The sequence below is a fragment of the Phoca vitulina genome, unplaced genomic scaffold (assembly GCF_004348235.1).
Source record: "Phoca vitulina isolate PV1807 unplaced genomic scaffold, GSC_HSeal_1.0 scaffold2, whole genome shotgun sequence".
Classification (NCBI taxonomy): domain Eukaryota; kingdom Metazoa; phylum Chordata; class Mammalia; order Carnivora; family Phocidae; genus Phoca; species Phoca vitulina.
The window spans coordinates 22879346-22892357 of NW_022589705.1; the positions used below are offsets into that span (position 1 = coordinate 22879346).

Below are 13012 nucleotides of genomic sequence, written 5' to 3' on the forward strand. Positions count from 1 at the left end.
GTAGAGCATGTGATTCTCAGTCTCAGGGTTGTGAGTTCGAAGCCCACGTTGGGGGTATACGTTACTTAAAAAAAAATTTTTTTTTAATTATAAGCAGTATGGGAGTTAGATACGTAAGAGCTTATGGATTACTGATGGACTTCATTCAAATATGAATTGGATAAGGTCTTTCTGAGTGCCTTTTCTTTGTCTACTTCAGTGAACCCTTTTTTTATTTCTAAGACAAGCACTCCTCAGGCCTCCTGACTTTTCTATCAGCTAATTCTGAAGCAGACTGATGTTCCTTGGGCCACATGTGGATACAAACATGTTTTTTCTTATTCATATAGTTAGTTGGTCAGTATTTGGACCATGTAGTTAATCAGTGTATTTCAGATTGCACAAAAAACCCATATGTCTGGCTCTTTTTGAAATATTGGAGGGGAGGATATTAGCCAGAGCTCAGTAGTGACTTCCCATCCAGGATACGTGCTCTCTCTGGTCTCTTACCACTGTTTCACTTAGGTGGGTTCCATCAGTGGACCACGTTTGTGTCCAGCCTTCACACTTTTTTCTGAGGACCTTTATGGGTGGTAGCAGTGGGAAGGGGTGACTTGTCGATCTCATACACATCATGGAGGACTAGATGCAGGCCATATAAGCGAAGACAGTAGGCTTATTGTGCACAGTAACAGGGCAAACCTGCTATCCCTGAGCCCTTCCTATTTAAAGTCCTGGAGCCGCCACTGCTGGTGTGGAAGAGTAGTTAATACTTACTAGATTACTTATTATCTTTGTGGATCTCTAGATACAAAGATCGATGTGGATCCTCATATTTCCCTTCCTCAGTCACAGTAAGTCATCCCCTGGTGGAGAATCCACTTGTACACCTTGAACCATAAACATATACAGATAATACCTTAGCAATAATTTAATCTCACATGCTTTACTTATTTTTAATTTTTAAACTTTTTTTAGAGAGAGCGAGAATGGGGGCAGGAGGGTGGAGCAGAGGAAGAGGGAGAGAGAGAGAAGGCTCCACACTCAAGCACGGAGCCCGATGCACGGCTTGATTCCCTGACCCAGAGATCATGACCTGAGCCAAAATCAAGAGTCAGCTGCCGCTCAACCAGCTGAGCCACCGAGGCACCCCCTCCCCCCCCCCCCACTGTCTTTTAAAAGCTTAGATTAAATAGAGTCAAGAGGGGGAATGCCTTGTCCAGAGTCTTGGGATTAATAGCAAAGCATGAACAAGAAAAACCAGTTCTTCTCACTCCCAGCTCCAGGCTCAGCTCTAGGCCACACTACAAATGAAATAGATTTCTCTGCCCTCTAAGGGTAACCAAGTATATACTCTTTACAGGGAACAGAGGAAATGGGCTTGGACAACACACAGACTGGGGTTCAGAATCTAGGTCTGCCATTCTGATATTTGGGCAAGCTTAAGTAAGTTGTTTAATCTCCATAAACTTCCTTTTCTTCATCTGTAGAAGAGGGACCATAATGCCTACTTCATGGTCTATGTGAACAAAACTAGGATGTGCAGAAGGGGCTTCCGTGGTAGGTTCATAGGTCTTCCTCCGCCCCCTTTGTCACTAGGTTAAATATTCTCTTCCAAAAATTGAGAGGCTAACAAAGAGTTAATATTTTTAAATTTAAGCCAAGGAATGTCTGCACATTGCCCAGCTTGGATGATGTGGTATGCTTAACTGTTTTCATGTTGATTTTCATGCCACAGTGAGCCCCTTCAGGCATGAAAACAACCAAGGATTATTTGCTTCTCTGTTCTTTCTTTTTTGGCTCTCTTGTTGTATTTTCATCACAGTCTCCAGCCCTTCCAAAAGCAGTCTGTCAGGATTTACCAGTGAATCTCAGCTTTCTTCTGCTCGGCCACCATTCAAGGGCATCCTAAATCTGCCCCCTCTCAAAGAGGAGCTCATTGGCATGGGCCCGATTCTCAGTTACATAACTCATTTCCTCATTTTCTAGAAGCTTCTTCTGAGCTTTGCTTTGCACTGTCATTCCATCCAGATCTTTCCCTTCTGTGAACTCCTCTTCAACTTCTTTTTTTTTTTTTAAGATTTTATTTATTTATTTGACAGAGAGACACAGCGAGAGAGAGAACACAAGCAGGGGCAGAGGGAGAGGGAGAAGCAGGCTTCCCACAGAGCAGGGAGCCCAGTGCAGGGCTTGATCCCAGGACCCTGGGATCATGACCTGAGCTGAAGGCAGACGCTTAACGACTGAGCCACCCAGGCGCCCCACTCCTCTTCAGCTTCTAAGTTAGCATTTAATTGTTCTCTAGTCATCGTAGCTCCATTACTTTTCTCCTTCCCCAGATTAGATTGTGAGCAATTTAAGGTCCAAAAACAGTCTTCTGGCTTTATCATGACCCACTATGGAGTTTAGCAATGTGTCAGGTGCTTAGCGAGGTCTTTGATTAATAACTGGCTTGTAGGGAACTGGAACACACCATGACAGAAATTAGCAGCTCCTGATCCCAGCTCCCACTGGAACACTGCACTGTCTTCCTCCTTGGTCAGCTAAATATCTCCTCCTTAACTACCACCCTCTTGTTCCTCTTGATCCCACTGAAGGCGAATGGAATTCAGGGGCCCCTTGAACTGCTTCCTGGCTCATCTTTATTAGTGGGACTCCCTCCCTACTAGCCAGGTATGCCATGTCCTCTTACTTATCAGAGAGCACAGGACCTTGGACCTCCCCTCCTCTAAGAGTGCCATGGCAAGTTCAAAACCACTCAGTTCCCTTCAGATTGAAAAGGATTAGGAAACATAACCAAGCCTTAGGAACTCAGGTCTTCCTTCATTGCCATTCTGCCAAAACGCCCACTTGATTCTTAAGGAAAATGTTATTCATTGAATCATTTTTTATTTTTTAAGAGGATCTGCAACCATCTATGTCAAATTGCTTGCTTTTGCCATTTCCTTAGATCACAAGACCTAGATATCAGAGCAGGATTTTACTGATCATAATCTGAATGCCTATCCTTTGAAGTTATTTATTTCTGAATTTGTTACTATTTTTTAAAGTTATTATTATTTACAAATGGTTATAATTATTTGTAATTAAATTATTCACAAATTTGTTACTATGTTTCATTGAATAACTGTGGTGAGCTGGGCACTGTGGATGGTGGAGATGACTATGAAACATGGATGGCATTTATGTTCAGAGGAGTATAGAACCTAGGAGATGGGACACCTGGGTGACTAAGTTGGTTAAGCGTCCAACTCTTGGATTCGGCTCAGGTCATGATCTCATGGGTCGTGGGATTGAGCCCCATTTTGGGTTCCGTACTCAGTGGGGAGTCTGCTTCCCCCTCTTCCTCTCCCTCTGCCCCTGCCCCTGCGTGCGTGCACGTTTTCTCTCTCTTTCTCAAATAAATAATAAATCTTTTTTTTAAACAATTCTTTTTTTTTTTTAAGATTTTATTTATTTATTTGACAGAGAGAGACACAGCGAGAGAGGGAACACAAGCAGGGGGAGTGGGAGAGGGAGGAGCAGGCTCTGCTGAGCAGGGAGCCCGATGCGGGGCTTGATCCCAGGACCCTGGGACCATGACCTGAGCCGAAGGCAGATGCTTAACCAACTGAGCCACCCAGGCGCCTCATAAATAAATAAATCTAAAAAAAAAAAAGAATCTAGGAGACAGGCATGGCCCCAAGTCCAAGGCTAGGAAGGAGGGATCATGTGGACTGGGAACGGAACTGACTTGCCTCACGGTTCAAGCCAGAAACACCAGTGTGATTATTTGGAGGTATTTTAAATCCTTGGCCCTCTTTTGGAGGTGAGAGCAGGTTAATGAGCCATTATCCCATTATTCCCAGCTGCACAGACTACATAGTAAAGAATATGGCATGAGGTTCAGGATGTCTGTCAGAATGATTCCACAAGGCAGGAGTATCGAATATACTTCAAAGAACCCAGAACAAATAGCCCTTTAGGTCAGTTTTTAAATCAATAGCAGATCAGGCACTACAAGAGGAAGCCTGTTTCCCAGCCAAACAGTGAACAATCCAAAAAGTCCAGGCTCCCACAGTCTCTGGGGAGTAATTAGAACTTGTTCAGTAATCAGCTAATTTGGATTTCTGAGAATGATTCTAAACACAAAATGATAAAAGTTGGGTAAAGTAACCATTGCTTTCTAATCGAATCACATAATTCAATTAGAGAATCATAAAGTTAGAAGTGCTGGAGGGTATTTTTGGTGGGGTTTTTTTTGTTTTTTTAAGGAAAAGTTATTTAAAAGCAATGCTATTAAAATAAAAACGACTCCCGGCTAAAAATATACGGTAAAACATTTATCTCACTAGGGACCTGAAAAAAGTTAAGTATCCAAGTTGGAGTCTAGCCCTCATTAGAGTAATAAATTAGTTTTGGAACTCTGAAGTCATTATTTGATTTCTTTTGTCTGCATAGCCAGTTCAGATTTGGCGGGATTGTTTGCCTTATTTGTTGGCAAAACACTGTAAACATCCAGGTTGGTTGCTGTGTTTTTATTATAAAGCACAGGAAAATTACTTTCATCAGAAGAAATGAAGGGTTAGGATAAATTGTGAGTAAACAAGAGTTTGGGTCAAGTTCAAATACGGCCTCTATTTATCCTACACTGGAAAAATGAGACAATTCTATATTTACATTTAGCAACCCTAATACTTGTAATGAACGGGAAAGATTCTTCTGTATTGTTTGCTTAATTTTGTTTTGTTGTTTAATCAACAATACAGACACAAGAAAGGGTTGAACGATATCTTACCAGATGATACTTTTTCCTGTAATATCATTTTTGATCTTTAACTTTCCTTCCAACTTTAAGAGTTTTTGATTCTTTTTTTTTTAAGATTTTATTTATTTATTTGACGGAGAGAGAGAAAGAAAGCGAGCACAAGCAGGGGGAGCGGGAGAGGGAGAAGTAGGCTCTCCGCTGAGCAGGACCCTGGGATCATGACCTGACGCGAAGGCAGATGCTTAACCGACCGAGCCACCCAGGTGCCCCAAGAGTCTCTGGTTCTTGATTCTAAAGTGATGTACTAGGAAATTCCACCAAAGAAGGGCTGCTTGGAACAGGCCCAGCTGGCGCTGGAGCATAGATGTTCTCAAGAGGGGAACCCGGTATATGATGATATAGTATGTGACTAACTTACAGAATATTGCCTGACTAGAGGTCCCTCAGAACTTTCCCTAACTCTGCTAATACACCCTCGGGGACCACCAAATCTGGCATTTGCATGTCTTAGTAACAAATATGGAGAACTAATTATTATTTAATGAGCAGCAAGTTCTTACTGAGCTCTCCTACAATAACCTGGTAGCTTACTCTAATAGGAGAAAATGACTATAAAATAGTTCATAAAAGTTTAGTTCCAACTCCACTTCTGATTGAGTTTGATGGTATTATTTCCCTAAACTAGAGATTTGGGGTTACCATGACATTCACCAAAAGATCCAAATCACATTTACGTGAAAGTTCATATGATGAAACAATAATGAAATTAAGTTGGGTTAAATGTTTTCATTATTTTTTATTTTTATCACTTTGATTCATTAAAAGTGAAGACTGAAACAATAATCAAATTTAGTTTGAATTTCAATGATAAGGGATGATAGAGAATCTTAATCCTGTTTTATACGGAAGTAATGGGGATCTGTAAGTTACTAGGCTAATTTAGATGCCTGCACCATCCCTCATTCTTTCCTGAGTTGGTTTTCTGATTATAGTGTGGCCAGATCAGCACACAGTAATCTAAATATATGGTCAAAACAATTCCTCTGACTTTATTCAGTTTCTTTGTTTATATAATGAAGAATTTTGCTTGTTTTTATTTCTGCTAGGCCCTGTTGGAATTTGAATCCTATCTTCCAAATTTGTACAACTTTTCACTAACTATGGAATGATATTCTGATATTTTTTCCCTTCCAGTCAGCAAGAACTTCCTTTTCTTTGTAGAACTTAGAATAGCAAAAAGAACTAACTCATCCTTGTGGTATTTCTAAATCCATAATCTACAAATGAGTAGCTAATGGCTACCTTAGCTAATAGATAGCTAATAGAAATACCAGGAAACTAGCTTGTTTCTTTCTCTCATGTTTTTAAATAGATTTCATTTTTTAGAGTAGTTTCAGGTTTATAGCAAAATTCAGCAGGAGGCACAGAAATTTCCCATGTACCCTCTGCCCCCACCGGGCATAGCCTCTCTCATTATCAGTGTCCCCCACCAGAATGGTACATTTGTTACAACTGATGAACCTACACTGATAAATCATTATCACCCACAGTCCATAGTTTACATTATCTTTCACTCTTGGTGTTGTACATTCTGTAGGTTTTGACAAGTGTATAATGACATGTATCTAGCATTTTAATGTCATACAGGATGGTTTCACTGCCTTAAACATCTGTGCTCTGCATATTTATACTTAGTATGTACCCATTCTTATGGGTTGTTTTATTTGCATTTCCCTAATGACATATGATGTGGAACATCTTTTCATATCCTTATTTGCCATCTATCTGTCTTTTTTGATGAAGTGTCTGTTAAGATCTTTGGTCCATTTGTTCTTTAAAAAAAAAAAGATTTATTTATTTATTTATTTGGCGGGGGGACAGCACTAGCAGGAGGGGCAGAGGAAGAGGAAGAGAGAATCTCAAACAGACTCCACTGAGCGTGGAGCCTAATGCAGGGCTTGATCCCAGGACCCTGAGATCATGACATGAGCTGAAACCAAGAGTCGGATGCTTAACCGACTGCACCACACAGGCACCCCTGGTCCATTTCTTAATTGGTTTGTTCATTTTCTTATTGTTGAGTTTTAAAAGTTTTTTGTATATTTTGGATACCAGTCCTTTACCAGGTATGTTTTTTGTAAATATTTTTTCCCAGTCTCTGGCTTCTCTTTTCATTCTCTTGACAATGTCTTTTGAAGAACAGAAATTTTTTATTTTATTGAAGTCCAGCTTATCAGTTATTTCTTTCATGGATCATACCTTTGTTGTTATCTCTAAAAAGTCACCAGCAAACCCAAGGTCACCTGGATTTTCTCCTATGTTATCTTCTAGGAATTTCATAGTTTTGCATTTTAAATTTAGGTCTATAATACATTTTGAGTTAGTTTTTATGAAGAGTGTAAGATCTGTATCAAGATTCATTTTTTTGCATGTGGATATCCAGTTGTTGAAAAAACTATCTTTGCTCCATTGTGTTCCTTTTGCTCTTTTGTCAGATATCAATTGACCCTATTTATGTGGCTATATTTCTGGCTCTCTGTTCTGTTCTTTTAATCTATGTGTCTATTCTTTCACCAATATCACACTGTCTTGATTACTATAGTTTTATAGTAACTCTTGAAGTTGGGTAGTGTTAGTCCTCCAACTTTGTTCTTCTTCAAGATTGTGATGGCTATTCTGTATCTTTTGCCTCTCTATTTAAACTTTAAAATCGATTTGTTGATATCCATAAAATAATTTGCTGGGATTTTGACTGGGATTTCCTTGAATCTGTAGACCAAATTGGGAAGAAATGACATCTTGACAATATCAAGTTTTCCTATCCATGAAGATGGAATATCTCTCCATTTATTTTATTCTTTGATTTTGTTCATCAAAATTTTATAGTTTTCTTCATATAGACAGGTCTGTACATATTTTGTTAGATTTATACCTAAGTATTTCATTGTTTAGGGTGCTGATATAAATGGTAATGTGTTTTTAATTTCAAATGTCAGTTGTTCAGTAGGAAAGTGATTGACTCTTGTGTATTAACCTTATATTCTGTAACCTTGCTATGATCACTTATTCTAGGAATTTTTTGGTCAGTTCTTTCAGATATTCTACCTAGATGATCATGCCATCTGCAAAGACAGTTTTTTATTTCTTCCCTCTTAATCAGTACACCTTTTATTTCCTTATCTTATTACATTGGCTAGGACTTCTAGTACAGTGTTGAAATGGAGTAATGAAAGGGGACATCCCTGCCTTGTTCCTGATCTTAGTGGGAAAACTTCTAGTTTCTCACCATTAAGTATGCTAGCTGTAGGTTTTCTGTAGATATTTTTTATCAAATTGAGGAAGTTCTTATCCCTACTTTACCAAGAGCTTTTATCATGAATGGGTGTTGGATTTTGTCAAATGCTTTTTCTCCATCTATCCACATGATCATGTGATATTTCTTCTTTAGCCTGTTAATATGATACATTACATCATTTGGTTTTCAAATGTTAGAGAGCCTTGCATGCATGGGATAAATCCCACTCGATTATGATGTATTGTCATTTTTAAACATTGTTAGATTTGATTTGCTAATATTTTATTGAGGACTTTTGCATCTCTCTTCATGAGAGATATTGGTCTATAGTTTTCTTGTAATGTCTTTGGTTTTAGTATAAGGGTAATTCTGGTATCATAGAATGAGTTAGGAAGTATTCCTTCTACTTCTGTCCTCTGAAAGAGATTGCAGAGAATTGGTATAATTTCTTAAAAATATGGTATAATTCATGAATTTCCATGTCATCCTTGCAGAGGGGCCATACTAATCTTCTCTGTATCATTCCAGTTCTGGTGTATGTGCTGTCAAAGCGAGCAGTTTCTCTTTTAAGGGAAAAAAAAATGCATTTTCAACAATGAAAATGCTCTGAATTTCCCAATACTACTTTCCACTTTTTTGGGTACAACTTCACTGTGTGTATCAATGATAAAGATGGCTGCATTTCAACTTTATACTTTAGTGAATGGAATATATATGTACTACAACCAAGATATCGCTTAGGAGAGGGGGTGGGGATGATTGAGGACAAGTCTAGGCTGAGTCCTATGTTTCTGATTTGGGTAAATGAGTGAAATGATCTTAAGGGAAAGGCTCTCAGCTTTTCCCCATTGAGGATGATATTCACTGTGGGTTTTTCATAGATGGATTTTATGAACTTGAGGAATGTTCCCTCTATCCCTATACTCTGAAGAGTTTTAATCAGGAAAAACTGCATCAGTTGAGAGGACCATATGGTTCTTCTCCTTCTCTTATTAATGTGTTCTATCACATTGATTGATTTGCAAATGTTCAACCACCCTTGCATCCCGGGGATAAATCCTGGTTGGTTGTGGTGGATGATCCTTTTAATGTATTGTTGGATCCTATTAGCTAGGATTTTGTTGAGAATTTTGGAATCCATAAAGGAAACAGTCAATAAAACAAAGAGGCAACCCACAGAATGGGAGAAGATACTTGCAAATGACACTACAGATAAAGGGCTGGTATCCAAGATCTATAAAGAACTTCTCAAATTCAACACCTAAAAAACGAATAAGTCAAAAAATGGGCAGAAGACATGAATGGACACTTCTCCAAAGAAGACATACAAATGGCTAACAGACACATGAAAAAATGTTCATCATCATTAGCCATCAGGGAAATTCAAATCAAAACCACATTGAGATACCATCTTACACCAGTCAGAATGGCAAAAATTGACAAGGCAAGAAACAACAAATGTTGGAGAGGTTGTGGAGAAAGGGGAACCCTCTTACACTGTTGGTGGGAATGCAAGTTGGTACAGCCACTTTGGAAAAGTGTGGAGGTTTCTCAACAAATTAAAAATAGAGCTACCCTTTGACCCAGCAATTGCACTCCTGGGTATTTACCCCAAAGACACAGATGTAGTGAAAAGAAGGGCCATATGCACCCCAATGTTCATAGCAGCAATGTCTGCAATAGCCAAACTGTGGAAAGAGCTGAGATGCCCTTCAACAGATGAATGGATAAAGAAGATGTGGTCCATCTATACAATGGAATATTACTCAGCCATCAGAAAGGATGAATACCCAACTTTTACATCAACATGGATGGGACTGGAGAAGATTATGCTAAGTGAAATAAGTCAAGCAGAGAAAATCAATTATCATATGGTTTCACTTATCTGTGGGACATAAGGAATAGCATGGAGGACATTAGGAGAAGGAAGGGAAAAAGGAAGGGGGGGAAATCAGAGGAGGAGATGAACCATGAGAGACTATGGACTCCAAGAAACAAACAGGGTTTTAGAAGGGAGAGGGGAGGGGGGATTGGTTAGCCTGGTGATGGGTATTAAAGAGGGCATGTACTGCATGGAGCACTGGGTGTTATATGCAAACAATGAATCGTGGATCACCACATCAAAAACTAATGATGTATTGTATGGTGACTAACATAACATAATAAAATAAAATTTAAAAAAAAATGAGTGAAATGAAGGTTTAGCTTTAGATACATGCTGAATTTCTGCCGCCTTTGGAAGTGGGGACATCCCAGCGGGCCAGTGGCTGTACTGTCAAAGCACAGAGAACAATCTGGATTAAAACATTGATTTGGCAACAGTTGAAGGGGATGGTTATCTAAGAAGATATTTAGGAAAGCTTTCCTATGTAAAGTCCATTCAAGAAGATAGAGTTAAAAGCGTTGGGAGGATGGATCTAGGAGGAAGAAATGTAAGGCCAGGATGGCAGTGAGGGTGCAAGAGAGAATTGGTTATTAGAGGCACTAACTACAAGATTACTGTCTTTTTTCCTCTTTGTGAATGTTGAAGGCTCATTCAAAGTTAAGACTTATAACTTCAAGTTTATTATTACTATTTCTGATTATCTGGCTTAATAATTTCAGATGCCCATTAAAGTCCAGAGACTATAGTGTATAGCTTTTTATTTTGGAATCATTTAAAATTTACACTAAAGTTGCAAAAATAGTAGAGACTTCCTATATATCATTTCATCCAGCTTCCACTAGTGTTAGCACCTTTTGTAACCATAGTACAGTTATCACAACCAGGATATTAACAGCGGTACAGTACTATTAACTGAATTACAGTCTTTATTTGGATTTTACCAGTTTTTTCACCATTGTCCTTTTTTTGTTCCAGATCCAACCCAGGATCCTACACTGCAGTTAGTTATCAGAGCTCCTTCGTCCTCTACTTTATGACATTTCTTCAGTCTTTTCTTGTCTTTCATAACCTTTACACTTTAGAAAGGTACTAATCAATTATTTTGCACACAAAAGAGGCTACTGTAGTATGTATCCTGGGATTCATTCTTACACTATTTAGGAATGAAAGTTTTAGGTTTTCTAAAGACTATTTCATGTTTGTGAAGATCCTGATGTTTACATACAGCTGCAATTATTGTGATGTCTTACTTCCGTGGGGATCTGTAGTTATTTGCAAATTCCTGTTCCCTCCTTTACTACAAGGAAATGATGTATCTTCTGTCCTATTTAGTACAGCAGTCTCTCTGTCTCCAGTAATGATATGTGAAGGATCAGGTGAGGAATAACTTAGTGCCTATGCAGTTCCTAAGTTAATACATTTTTACTTTATAAGTCATTTTGAAAGCCTTATACAGGTTCCTCAAAATGTTAATCATAGAATTACTATATGATCCACCCAATTTCACTCCTGGGTATACCCAAAATAATTGATAGCAGGGGCTTAACCAGGTATTTGTACACCAGTGTTCATAGCACAGTAGCCAAAAGGTGAAACAACCCAAGTGTCTGTCAACAAGTAAATGGATACCAAAATGTGGTAGATACATATAATAGACTATTATTCAGCCATAAAGGGGAATGAAATTCTAATATATGCTACAATATCTATAAACCTTGAAAATGTTGTGCTAAATGACATAAGCCAGACAAAAAGGAAAAATATTGTATAATTACAGTTATAATTCCAATATAATTCAGTTATTAATTCTAATAGGCAAATTCATAGAGACAGAAAGTAGAATAGCACTTACCTGGGGCTGGAGGAGGGGAAAAGGGGAGTTAGTGTTTAATGACTGCAGAGGGGTTTTTTTTGTTTTTTGGTATGATAAAAAAATTCTGGAAATGGTAAGTAGTGATGGTTGCACAACATTGTAAATGTACTTAATGCCACTGAATTGTACACTTAAAAATGGTTAAAAGGGTAAATTCTATGTTATATATATTTTACCACAATTTTTAAAAAGCCTTAAATAACCATAACTTTCCTGCCCCCCCCATTTGTTGGATTATTTTAATCCAATATATATTTTTTTCATATTTCACAGATTAGATTTTTCCTGAGAAACCTTAAATAGAATTATTATAGTAAAGCTGACATTATAAAAATTGTATTTCATCTATCATTAGAAATTTGAAAAAGTGTTATCTCCAATTTATTTGAATGTAAGATAAATTCTGGTACTGGTGATTAATTAGATGAAGATCAGTAATATTAGAAACATAAGCTTATTCTGACTAGAAGTTCAGTTTACTTGTTGGCTTGGGTTTCATGATGACCATTCTTACAAAGTTTAGTTTCTGAGTGATCTACCTGTAGAACATACCACTTTTGTTCATCAACCTCATGCCAGTATGCCTCACATTCTCCAGAAGTAAAGAGTGAGATACATGCTTAACTGCAGGGACTAGGGACATGCAGATTAATGAGCTTCAGATTTGTCACACAGTTTGCTAGCTTGTTGAGTGTCATGAATTCCATCAGAATAACATGGGAGAGGGAAGAAGTAATTTCTCAAAAGAAAGGAATGCTGGGTAAAACAAAGATGTTTACCATATCAGGTCAGTTCATTAATTCATTAAATGAATATTTATTGAGCATCTGTTATGTGCTAAGCACTGTTCTAAGGGCTTGGGATACATCAGGTAACAGACAGATGTCCCTGCTCTCGTAGTTTATCTTCAAGCTGGTCTGGCCAGCTGCAAAAGCTTGTTGGAACTTGAGCAGCCAATAGAAGTGACATAAAGTGCTTAGACATCTGAAGTTAATCTGTCCCTTATTTCTTGGTCAGTCACTTGAGGCCATTGCATTAATGGTGGATAGCAAGCTAGTGTTTGTGCCCTAGTGATGTCTTTGTAGAGTTCTGCTGTGGCTTCCAAAGTTTCAGACCAGTGGATGGTGTCACTGTGGTTCAAGAGTCTCTAGCATCCAGAATGGAGAGATGAACTGGCACTGTTTCAGCCCCAGGACACAGCATGTTGGCAAGAGCCAGTCAAGTTATTTCAGG

General features: G+C 38.4%; 1 protein-coding gene and 1 non-coding gene across 2 annotated transcripts in view; one reads left to right on the plus strand and one right to left on the minus strand.

The window, feature by feature from the left end:
• ALG14 (ALG14 UDP-N-acetylglucosaminyltransferase subunit) overlaps positions 1-13012 on the plus strand; it is a 101209-nt gene that overhangs the window by 61445 nt on the left and 26752 nt on the right. The gene's annotated exons all lie outside the window — the stretch shown is intronic.
• LOC116626805 lies at positions 8473-8579 on the minus strand. The gene has a single exon (XR_004298340.1). It is a non-coding gene; the product is annotated as a U6 spliceosomal RNA (small nuclear RNA).